Source organism: Sphaerodactylus townsendi, linkage group LG04, assembly GCF_021028975.2.
Source record: "Sphaerodactylus townsendi isolate TG3544 linkage group LG04, MPM_Stown_v2.3, whole genome shotgun sequence".
NCBI classification, from domain to species: domain Eukaryota; kingdom Metazoa; phylum Chordata; class Lepidosauria; order Squamata; family Sphaerodactylidae; genus Sphaerodactylus; species Sphaerodactylus townsendi.
Window position 1 is genome coordinate 119179490 of NC_059428.1, and position 12393 is coordinate 119191882.

The 12393-nt window shown below is 40.1% G+C and overlaps 1 pseudogene; it reads right to left on the bottom strand.

The window, feature by feature from the left end:
• Nucleotides 1-3734: 3734 nt before the first annotated feature.
• Nucleotides 3735-4733, bottom strand: LOC125431356 (annotated as a pseudogene).
• Between the last annotated feature and the right edge of the window lie 7660 nt (nt 4734-12393).

A 12393-nucleotide genomic window follows, 5' to 3' on the forward strand; every position in this document is an offset into this window, starting at 1 on the left:
TGGGGGGAATTTCTGGTAGGGGCTGTGAGGTGCACATTTCTGAAAAGGCCTTAAGCGTCACAAAACTTTCAGGGTATCTTCATGAGAGTCTCTGGATGACACCATTCAGGTTTAGGGAATTTTGCTTCAGGGGGTTTAATTCTATGGGACCCAAAAAGGGTAGGGTCCATCGCCCACTGCCCCCCGAAGTAAAGTTCCCCAAACCTGGATGGTGTCATCCAGAGACTCTCCTGAAGATACCCTGGAACGTTTTTGGTGGAGTTTTACCATGAAAAAATGTGCACTCCACAGCCCTCTATCAGAAATTCCCTATTGACAAAAGCAAATGCAGCTAAGTCACTGCAGAACAAAGAATCTTGTGCAAATACCATTCTGGGGGTGCCTGCAGGAAGATGCATTTGTAGAATCAATATCGATACCAATATTTCAGTGTATCATCCAGGAGACTGTCCTGATGATACCTCTTCCAAGTTTGGTGCAGTTTGGTTCAGGGAACAAAGTTATGGACAGCCCTCAAAAGGGTAGCTCCTCATCTCCTTAGTTCCCATTGGAAAGAATGGGAGATAGGGACACCCCTTTGAGGGGGTCCATAACTTCCCCCAAACCTAAACTGCACGCAAACTTGGAGTGGGCATCATCAGGACAGTCTCCTGATGATACCCTGAAATTTTGGTGCTGATATGTTTAAAAATGCGCTCCCTGCAGGCCGAAACGTGAAAAAAACACCAACAAATAAAAACGCAATTCGGCTGGTGATCCGAATCCCATGGATTCGGATCTGTTAGGATTCAGACAGCTCAGATTCGGACCCTGCTCATCCGAATCCGTCCGAATCAGTGCAGATTCGGTAAAAATTCGGATTTGGACTGTCCGAATCTCCAACCCTAAAACACTAAACCATACAGGCTATTGCCTTGCATCTCAGCTTTCTGCACTACCATTAAAAATTAGGCAACTCAAAAATGAGAGAGGGGGTAAGACTCAGTGGTAGATCATCCCGGGTTCAATCCCTGGCATCTCCAGTTAACAGTGTCAGGTAGTAGTTAATGTGAAAGAAGAGGAGTTTAGATTTATACCCTGCTTTTCTCTCCTGTAGATGACTTACAAGCTCCCCACAGCAGACACCTTGTAAGATAGGTGGGGCTGAGAAAGTTCTGAGAGAACTACGACTAGCCCAAGATAACACAGCAGCCTGCATGTGTAGGAGTGGGGAAACAAATCAGTTTACCAGATAAGAGTCTGCCACTCATTTGGTGGAGTGTTGATTCAAACCCGGTTTTCCAGATTAGAGTCCACTACTCTTAATCACTACAGAACACTTACCTATTCCTGAGACCTCTGTCCTTAGAATAGATGATAGGTCTTGATAAAACAATGGTTTGACTCATGATTAGGAAACTCACAATTAGGAAGAATTTGTCCTTTTGAAGCAAAATAATAATAATAAAATAACACATTCTATTCCCACCATCTTCTCTGGGCAATCATTTCAATATTGACATTGGAAATTTATCTCTGGACAATACTGAAATACAACTGCACAGATGAAGCATAGAACTGAGTAAATTTTAACATTCTTTGGCAAATCTTCCATTTTTCCCATTCTTGGGATTAAAAAGTCAGAATTTTTCAAGATCTTACAAATTAAGACAAATAATTAATGGGATAATGGAGCATATCAATATAATTCAGCTATTCAGATGTATGAGTATCTGTTTATACAGTGTTCAGTACAACTTTTACAAGTGATGCATGGGTGGAATTGGGATATTGGGGGCCAGGTATAATTGGACACATGGCATAGCAGAGTTCAAGCAATGACCATTACAGTGCCCCTTGATCCCATAAAAGTTCTGGGTCAGAATGGCACATATAAAAGAGCACTCTGGTCAAATTAATTATTTGCTATTGATTGGCAGAGTCAGAACTGCATAATAAGGAATGACATTTTGTTAAAGACTAAAGGCCACAACTAGAAAATAGCTAGGGTTTCAAAAAGATAATATGGGGTTGGGCTATTCTTGTCTCAGCAAGCGTCATTAAAGAGAACTGTGCAGATTTCAAGATACGACTATTTTTGTGTCACATTCTATTGCCTCACACCATTATTTTCCCCATTTTTTTGCATTGGTAAATCTGTGTTGTAATATCAAGAAAATCACTGACCATATAAAGGCCCATAAATTGTAACTAACAGCTGTCCAACAGTCATATACAATATAACAAATTTGCAAGACCAACAGAAAAGAAGGAAACTGACATAGCTGACTAGTGTACAAACATTCATACTGTAAGGCATCCAGGAAAAATGCAAGAACAGAAAACTCAAGGCTAGGATCCACTCGGACAGTCCATCAGAGTCATAAACTATGAACCATGGGCTGAGCAAAGATATTTGCATCCCTGGCTGCACCTATGGTTTATCTACCCACAACAGCAAAGGGTGGGAGAGGAGGGTGGAGAAATCTCAGCCTGAATCTTACACGACTGTGTAAAACACTTTGACCCTTCGAGCATTCACTGGACTAGATCCAAAATTCAATGCCATAGGGAAGCTCTGTTCATGCAAAGAAGGATAAATTTCATTAATTTCCCTTTCCCACTGAAGATTCCTACTGAGAATCCTGTTGTGTTCTTGAAGGATCCCTAATCTCTTGGAACTGTTTTGGGACATAGCATGACAGGCTCCACTATTGGTCCTTTGGACCTAATTCCCAGCCTATATATCTCCCCATGTCAACTGAAGATTAAACTCTGCATTACAAAGGAAATTTGCTGATATGTTTTATAATGTTAAAAAGCATTGAAAAAGGTCGCTTTGATTGGGGCTGTATCAAAGGGGGATATATCCCCTTCCCTCTGTATGTTCTCAACAGAAATTGTTACTTCCTTATTAGGTCCTAGAATTGGTAGGAAAAGAAGACATGTTCAGAATGCTAAGCAACTCCGCTAGAGGATGATTCTTATAAAAAGATAGTAAAGGCAGGAGGGACTAGATCCTCCCCTCCAAAAAAAAAAACTTTAAAAAACTTTTAAATATATGTTGTGATATGCAATCACAGACAACCCTTGACTGTTAACAATTGAGCAAAACTTCTTTGGAATCTTTGCATTTCTACGCTTAGGAATTTTTTATTTTATTTAGTAAGGATACAAAACTGGAAAAAGAGAATAGAACTCTAAAATGTGCTGCAAAATAAATATTCTGACCTTTTTTTCATCCATCAATGAAGGACATCAAAGTACACCACAATACCTTTTCATACTTATTTGAAGATTTTATTACATGTCCATTTGACACAACTGGTATTCCCATGGAGAAACTTGCAGACAAGAAAACTTCATAAATTACAAATGTAGCAATGTTGAGAAATGAAACCTCACCAGTGCAAAATATGAAATAACACTCTTTAAATTGGTCATTTGTCATTGTTATTTCTGCAGTTGCAGTCATATACTTCTATTCTTAGGAGTTGTTGCCTTATTTCTGTAGCTCTAGCCAGTTACAGTAAGCTAGTAGCAAAGCTGCAAAACTTCCCAGCCATGCAAAAGGGCTCGATGCACTTGCTGCTCTCAACTGGGAACTGGGAACATTTTATTATTATTTGTCACAGCAATATACTGTATTTGGAAAAATACAAAATCAGCCAATGAGAGACTGTATTGCTACTGTCATGAGATGATCGATATACCCAAATATCGATAATGGTCTACGAAAGTGATGTTCAGTGAATTTATTCTAAAACTTTTGAGTATTTAATCTGTGTAATCATCCAGCCCAGTTTTACACCTTGGACACATTCTCTTTGGAACTCAGTTTTCTATCAGCAGATATTTCATTTCCTTAATCATTTCAACACACACACACACACACAACAACAACAACAACAACAACAACAACAACAACAACAACAACAACCACAACCTGGAAGACTTTGGTTTCATCTTAAAATTTTGTCAGGAAGGTCAGTATTGGTCAGATATCAGAAATACATGATTAGGATATTAACAAACTTCCTTCCGCTATAGTTGTAGTATATGCCAATATCTCCTGCTGTTGTATACATTATTTCATCCATGTCAATGCTGAAGGCACTTCTGTGGTCTTCAGACTGCAAAGAAAACATCTCCTTCAGCATCTCTTGAAATATCAGCTCCTCCAGATAATCATATTTACACTCAGAAATCAACCTTGAAACAAAAGCTTTATTATGCATAAGAAATGTATTGGTTTTTTTAAGAAAAGTTCAAAAAGGGGGGAGGAAAAAAACAAGAAAAACACGAAACAAGAACAAAGGCCTGCTTGACACCCTGAATGAACTATTGCCTGCTAAACTCCTGGTCAAAGTAGGCTCAGATGAGGAAAAAGTAGAGGCTGGTGTGGAGCCACGTCCATGGGTTGGGGATGCCCATAACTGCCACACTGTGTTTCTGTCATCCTTCGCTGTGCTCTGAGTCACTGCTGTAGGGATGTGTGGGGGAGCAAGGGGGGTGATCAGAGGGGCAAAGGGTCTGGGCAAGGAGGTAAATGAGGGGGCAAAGGTCCAAGCCATCAGGACTAGATCTGAAGTTTGGCTAACAGAAGAAGAAATTGGTGGGGATGGGCTGCAGCAAACATCTGGTTGCTGCAGAGTCCCACAGTTAGCAGCATTCTTGTCTGCCTTGTTTGGGGACTGTTCAGAGATGTTTTCTTCACCCTGATGATCCCATGGTTCCCAAAGTGCATTCCCCATAGTCTAAGTAGGTAGTTTTGAATCACCCTACTGTGCTGTTTAACTCTGGCCTTTCACTAGCTCCCTTCTATACATGCAGAATAATGCACTTTCAATCCACTTTCAATCCACTTTTCAGCTAGATTTTACTGTGCAAAATAGCAAAACCCACTTGCAAACAATTGTGAAAGTGCATTATTCTCCATGTGCAGAAGGGGCCCTACTGGTGAGCACCAAAGAAACTTTGGGACTACACAACACTAATTCTTCTAAAGGAATCACAAGTGCTGATAACACTAAAAAAATGAAATAGACTTAAGCATGCCTAGCTCTGTGAATCCCTTTTCATGATTGTGCCCATAACATTAGAATATCATTATTCTTTCCCATTCCTTTCAGGTAACTCAGGTTATCTTCTTAGCCCATGTATTAAAAAAAACTGTTTGTAATGCAAGAAAATACAAATGGTTTCATGTCTTCTATCACAGTTTGAAGAACTGCTTTATGAAAATGCTCACTGAAACAATCACACAATCACAATAGACCTTTATTGGCATGAGGTATACAAGTGTGAAACACAATAGCAAATTAAACACAGTAGGAGGATTTTAAAAAAGAAATATTGAAAAACATAAAACAAAAGCCAGAAACATGTCTGTGTTAACATATTAGACATATTAGATGGTTTTGGTAACTTACTAGAAATTAGGGATGTCTGAATCTTTTGCATTTTTAAACATTAGTCCCTTCTACTGTCAATTACCAAAAAAAAAAAAAAGGCCAAGGAATAATAATTGTCTTCTGTTGTGGTATGCACTTGATTTGATTATTGTGAATGAATAAATTCCCTACACTATGAACAATCAGGAGATAAGATTCTGAATAGGGATTCCAGCTTCCAAATGGGACCTAGAGGTCCCCCGGAATTACAGCTCATCTGTAGACTACATATATCATTTCTCCTTGAGAAAATGGAGATTTTGGATGCTGGATTCACTGTGGCGTGGTGCCCCAATGAGGTCCATTTCCTTCCCAGGCTTCACCCCCAAATATCCAGGAGTTTCTCAACCTGAATCTGGCAACCCTGCCCCCCCCCCATTCCCCAACAGTGGGCAACCCTAATTCTGTCTTTCAAAAACAGTTCAGATATGCTATTCACCACCTAATGATGAAATTCTGAAGTTACAACTATCCAGTTCATGGCCTTTCAAATATAATCATCCCCTTTCTTTAGTAAATAGGCAGATTTTAGACTACTGTAAAATATTTATCTATCACTCACTTATATGATTTGATTCTTCTTTTGCTTGCATTGTACCATTTTAATTCCATCTTCCCGTATCTATACAACTTTTATGCCATTTCTCATATTGCACATCGGTTCCATAGAATTGACTCAAGCAAAACAGTCTCCTGTCTCTGAGAAATAGATTTTCAGGATATGGGGGAGGCAAAGAAGACCTGTTCCATGGATGGAAATGCCTTTCATTAGGCATTTGACACAGAGCTCAAGCCATAAAAAACGCATTAGTTTTACTGGGGGTGGTGGGAGAGAAGGATTGATCAAAGGGAAGCAAAATAAAGACTCAGTTCATTTCTCATAAGGAAGAAACAAAATCAGAATGGTGATATTCTGTTTATTTGTTTACATAAGTTATATTTCACCTTTCTCTAAAAAAAGAGACCAACAGTGGCTGGCATTGTTCTTCTCTCCTCCATTTTATCCTCAGACAACAGTTAGGCTGAGAAGGAGGAGGAAAAAAGAAGGAAGAGGAGGTGGCAGTGGAGGAGGAGGAGTTTGGATGTATACTCTTCCTTTTATTCCTGCAAGGAGACTCAAGGCACCTTACAAATTCCTCTTCCCTTCCTCTCCCCACAATAGACACCTTGTGAGACAGGTGAGGCTGAATGAGTTCTGAACAAACTGTGAAAAGCCCAAGATCACCTAGCAGGAATGCAGGAGTGGGGAAGCAAATATGGTTCACCAGATATGAGGAATGGCACCTTGTAGAGGAGTGTGGAATCAAACCTGGTTCTCCAGATTAGACTCCACCTGCTCTTAACGACTACACCACACTGGAGAGTGTGTGACTCACTCAAAGTCACCCAGCAAGCTTCCATGACATAATAGGGGATTCAAATATGGTTCTCCAAGATACTAGTTCCACACTCTAACTACTGCACCACACTGGCAAAACACCAGGCAGATTAATTTATAACATCACAAATTCATGTAACATCATGATGCTCGCAACCCCCCCCCCAAGTTAATTTGAAGAATTGAATTTCCTGCAATTGGCTTAAAGTGCATTGTCACCCAAAGATGACCAATTAACCCTCTGATATCCAGAGGTCAAGAGGATGAATGAGGAGCAAATGACAAAGCTATTGTGGGAGTGGAAGAAATTATTGATAAGCACTTTCGTCAATCCTGCCCATTGGCGAAGCCAAAGCTCAGCTTGACCAAGCACGCCCTTTGCATTATTTGAAATACAGTGGATGGCAAAATAGTGTCCCTGGCTCCAGAAGAGCCATGAATAATTTGTAATCTTCTTAAAATATGAAGAAGAGGTAGCAGAATAATTTATTACTTCCCAACTCTGCTATGCAAAGGTATTTGAAAATGCACACATTTTTGGGTCTTGATTGAGGAAGTGATTTTAGAACACATCAAAAAAATTAATGAAGGACCACCTAATAGCTTGATATAACTTCTAAAATTTTCAGAAGATTGACTTCTTATAGTAAAGATTATAATGAATAAAGCTGCTGTTTTAATGGACAGCTAGCTTCAGCCTTAATTATGGTAATACTGCTGCCATTCAATAATGCCTTACATCACTTAACAATATGGGTGAGTTATGGTTGCTATGGGAACAATAACTCTGAAATTTCTAGGGGGAAAAACCCTAACATAGTTATATTAATTTTCAGATGGCACAGCCTGTTCTGTTGATAATATCTCTGTGGAGAATTCATTTTCAATTCTCTAACTTCTGACTAGTACCTCTAAGATAAGTAAATTTGGAAGCCATCTGCAACATCTGGTCCAATTCTGCATAGATTGACCAAAATAATGAAATTATCTAAGAACCGTCACATGAATTATTTCCTGTGAGACACATCCCATACCACCTTGCAACATAGTTAGAAAATGCACAGCGATACATCTCCATTTTTAATAACTTGCAAATGCAACGATAACAAATGATTGAACAAAAATCAATGGCACCTAACTATAGGTCTATATGGATCAATTTTTTAAAAAAAATATTTTAAAGTTTTTTGAGGCCACTGAAATGTTATAGCATCTTGCAGCTCTAGTCTCCATTATACATACCTTGAAACATTCATGATTGGATTACTGAATTGGTCTCCAAGCAACATTGCCTTTAAAGACCATTCAGGATCAGCCAACTCAAAAATGTGGGCAGCCTGGTAATTGGCTGGCATGAGCCTCATAAACAGAGGCATAGCTGGGCCAAACTGTGTCCAGTGCGCATTCTATATTTCCCCCATGGCACCCCCCGTGGCACCCCCTCCTTCCCCCCTTCCCACACTTACCTTAATTCCTTTCCTTTTTGAGAACTTTTTCAGGCTGCAAAAGGTCTGTTCTCAGTAAAAACAGCCTGATGGGAAATATACTTGTGAGCCCCAAGGTCTCCTGGGAACTGTAGTTCCTCAGGCTGTTTTTACTGCAGACAGGCCTTTTGCAATCTGAAAAAGTTCTCGAAAAGGAAAGGAGCTAAGGTAAGTATGGGAGGGTGGCACCGCGGGGGGGGCACAGGGTGGTGACGTGGGGGTGGGGTGGGGGAAAGGGAGAGGGCCCTAGGGGCAATTTTCCACCCTTCAGGCATGTGCCCAGTGCACGGTGCACCCCCAGTCCCCTTGTAGCTTCGCCACTGCTCATAAATCATATTGATGGAACTTCACTGGATCCCAGTTCATAATGTGGGAACCAATTTAAGGAAATATCTAATTTCCATCCATGGAACAGGCCTTCTTTGCCTCCCCCCTTCCCACTATATCCTGAAATTCTATTTCTCAGAGACAGGAGACTGTTTTGCTTGAGTCAACTGTGGTAGCCCCCTCTACTAAATCAGGCCTATTGTCTCCCACTTTTCCATTCCCACTTGTGGAAGATCTTGATTTCTGGGCTCTGTAATAGATAGGGAGGAAAGAGTTGGATGATGCATAAAATCTTGCACAAGCAGAACTGTGCTTTGTCTGTTTATGTTATTGCTTGTGCTTCACTGGAATGAAACCACTGTGATGGGTTTAATCTTAAAACCTTAAATAACTTGGCCGCTAAAATAATTTCAAATGGAACACCCTTAGTTCATCAGATAAGGCCTTGATTCTAGTCTACAAGGTTTGAAAGGCAGGAATTTTCCAGTACAACCTCTTCTCTGTGGAACGTTCAGCTTAAGGAATAGCTTAACCTGTAAGCTTGTAAAATGCTATCAAAGTTTTTTATCTAATGGCAAACCTTTTGACAAACTGGGAGTTCAGATATCAAGGCATTTTTTAGTTCAGTTTTGCTAATGTATGTTTAATAAGATCACTTCAGTTGGCACTAGATGGTTTGATAGTATGTCTTTTGTAAGCCACCTTAGCAACCTTTATGGATTGAAAGGATGGACACATGACACATGAACAAATCACTTGGACATGTGAAACTGCCTTATACTGAATCATACCATTCGTCCATCAAAGTCAGCATTGTCTACTCAGACTGGTTCTGCAGGGGACTAGGATCACGATTTAAGAAATCTGAGCAAGCATATTATATTAGACATGATACAGAATGGCAATACAATGCAAGAAAAAATGTACTGCATCATTAGATACAAAGCAGACAAATTGGTTCCACATCAGCAAAAAATAGTTCAATGGCAGATTAATTATACATACAGCAAACAGTTAGTACTTTGTGTGTGTGTGTGTGTGTGTTTTTTTGTGTGTATGCCATCAAGTCACAGACTTATGCCAACATCATAGGACAAGGGTCTCCAAACTATGGCCCTGCAGATATTCATGAACAATTATTCCTACCAGTCCCTACCAACATGACCAATTGGCAGAGCTGATGGGAATCATCATGGAGGGCCATATTTAGAGACCCCTGCTGTAGGGTTAAGACAAGAGAAATTCAAAGGTGGTTTGCCACTCCTTGACTACACGTCACAATCCTGGTATTTCTTGGAGGTTGCCCATACAAATACTAACCATGGATGATCCTGTTTAGCTTCTGAGATCAGCTAGACAGGCATTATCCAGATCAGGACAATACATCCAATACACAGTGGTATATTCTGCAATCCCCTTCCCAATTCAAGGTGCCTTCCTGAACCATTCTGTTATAGTAAGAACCTCTTAATTATAGTGATGCTCTCAATAATTATGTTTTACATGGTTCTGACATTTGCTGAATGACAGAAACCCAGGAGCCTCCCTAATCTCCTCTGACTGGTCGTTTCACACGGTGTGAGCTACAGAAAGGATGAACAGGTATGGACAGTGGTTGATCTTGCTCCTTTGAACCTCATCTAACAACTTGTTCCCCTATCCCAGTATCTGACATTTCAGCTGTAATCTCTTACAAAGGCTGGGAACTGTTCCTGTGTTAGAGTGAATTGCTCCCATTTTATTTGTTGCATCCTTTCTATCCCTTGCTTTCTGTCACCAGCCTCCAGGCGAAGAATTGCCCAGGCATTTCATGTATTTTGGGATTCCTCTGAAGAATTAAGGAATGACCACTGCTGGAGGCAAGATATCAGACTTGATGCATCAGTTGTTTGATCTTACATGGCAAATCTTATCTTGAGTCTTTCAAGCTGTTCTATGTTCTGTTTTAAGAATTCTTCAGTCACCTGAGACCAAGGAAACTTCTACTGTTAATACCGCAATGGAACAAGAGAAGCAACCTTGCTGCCTCAGTGAACAATGAAAAAAAAAAACCCCTTTCAGCTCAACTTTTTTAGTCAGTGACAAAATGTTAAGAACAGAAGAGGCCAAAAACACCATTTCCTGCATTTAAAGCATATATATAATGCGAGAAAGTCTTACTGCTTGATAGAATCTCCAATATCCACCATGTCTAAAAATGTATGGCACTAAACAATACTATGTATGCAGTAATACAGATAACTTAAAAGCTAGACTGTGAAAGTCCTATCAACTAATAAGATGATTTTGGGCCCATAGCGGCAAGCGTATTTTGAACTTACTGCTAGTCATCAGAGTTTTTGAGGCTTTATGAAACTCAGCAGTTTAATATTATGATGTTGCATCTACTTGGTTTTCCATTCTTTTTTTAAGTTGATGGCCCAGAATGGTAGGCTGATGTCTTCTCAAAGGGTGCTTATTGTCTTGAGATGGTTTCTTGATAACTCTGTTGAAGAACCTTTCAGCACTTGGGAACTTGGCGAAAGAGATCCCTTCCAGCTCAGAAGAGAAGGCAGGTGTGGGGTGGGGTGGGGTGGGGCATATGTGTGTGTGTGTTTGTGTGTGTGGAAACATCAATATTTGAGTTAAAAATAAACACAAAGGTTGATTATGCAGAGACCGATTACAGTGCACTGGCAACTGAACTCCGGCAAAGCAAACTTTCTTAACCTGATGTCACTTGTGCAGGGAGCAGAAGTGGTGTGCAGCAAACTTCCTTGAACCAACGTGCAAGGAAGCTGCTGCATGCCTCCTGCTCTTGCTCTTGACTTTCCCCATGGAAAGCAAAAGCACTTCAGATGCGTGCCAGATGCCATGGTGGGACAGCGATGAGATAAGCTCCCCATCTGTAATTGGCCAAAGAAAAGCAAACAGATGACTTTAAACTGGTTAATGGTGGAGCACCTGGCAATGCAGGAATTTTGTCTCTGGGGATCTGACATATGAGAACTGCTACCCTATTGGAATGCTTCTTTACTTTCACTTATGTTCAGCTTGTACATTTGTAAATAATGGCATATGTCCCCAGTGATGTTTTACTCAAAGGAAATCAAACCTAGTCAGTGTTACTCTAAGAACTTCTTCCTGCCCAGAGAAATGTGAAGCAGCAGCAATGTAACAAATGTGAAGCAACAATGTAACAAATCGTTTTATAAATTATTGGGCTGGAATGACACCTTTCATCAAAAAATACAGGTGTACATGTCCTCTGACAGAACACTTGACAAGACATCACCTGCCCCATGCAAACCGCAGACAATGAAAGAGATATGGGGCAGAGAAACTCCCAGGTTAATGCACACATCAGTTACATTGTCAAACCTTATTTTGATACTTTACTTACTTCTCTGTATTTGTCTTAGTACAGAGAGTAATGAGCCAGCTGCAAATATCTCGGCTATACTTTTTCCTGCCTGCAGAGAAATGGCTGGATATATAGCCAGAGGCACCAAGACATAGAACAAGAGCCAAAGGGGTCTTGACCCATGACTTAACCTGTGGTTTGCAATGTGGGGATCTATAACAGCCATCTGAGTGAAGATTTGTCCAGAATGTATTTGTTTTGATTAGTTAAATCACATTGTTTAGTTTGGTCTGGAAATGTCTTTAGGCTTCCAATATATAAATAAACTGGTCATCTTTAGAATGGATTTCTTGCTCTGCTAATTAATTCATCACTACTGACCTCCAGCAGGGAGTGAATATCAACAGTTCTGATAGGATAGTTTAATGA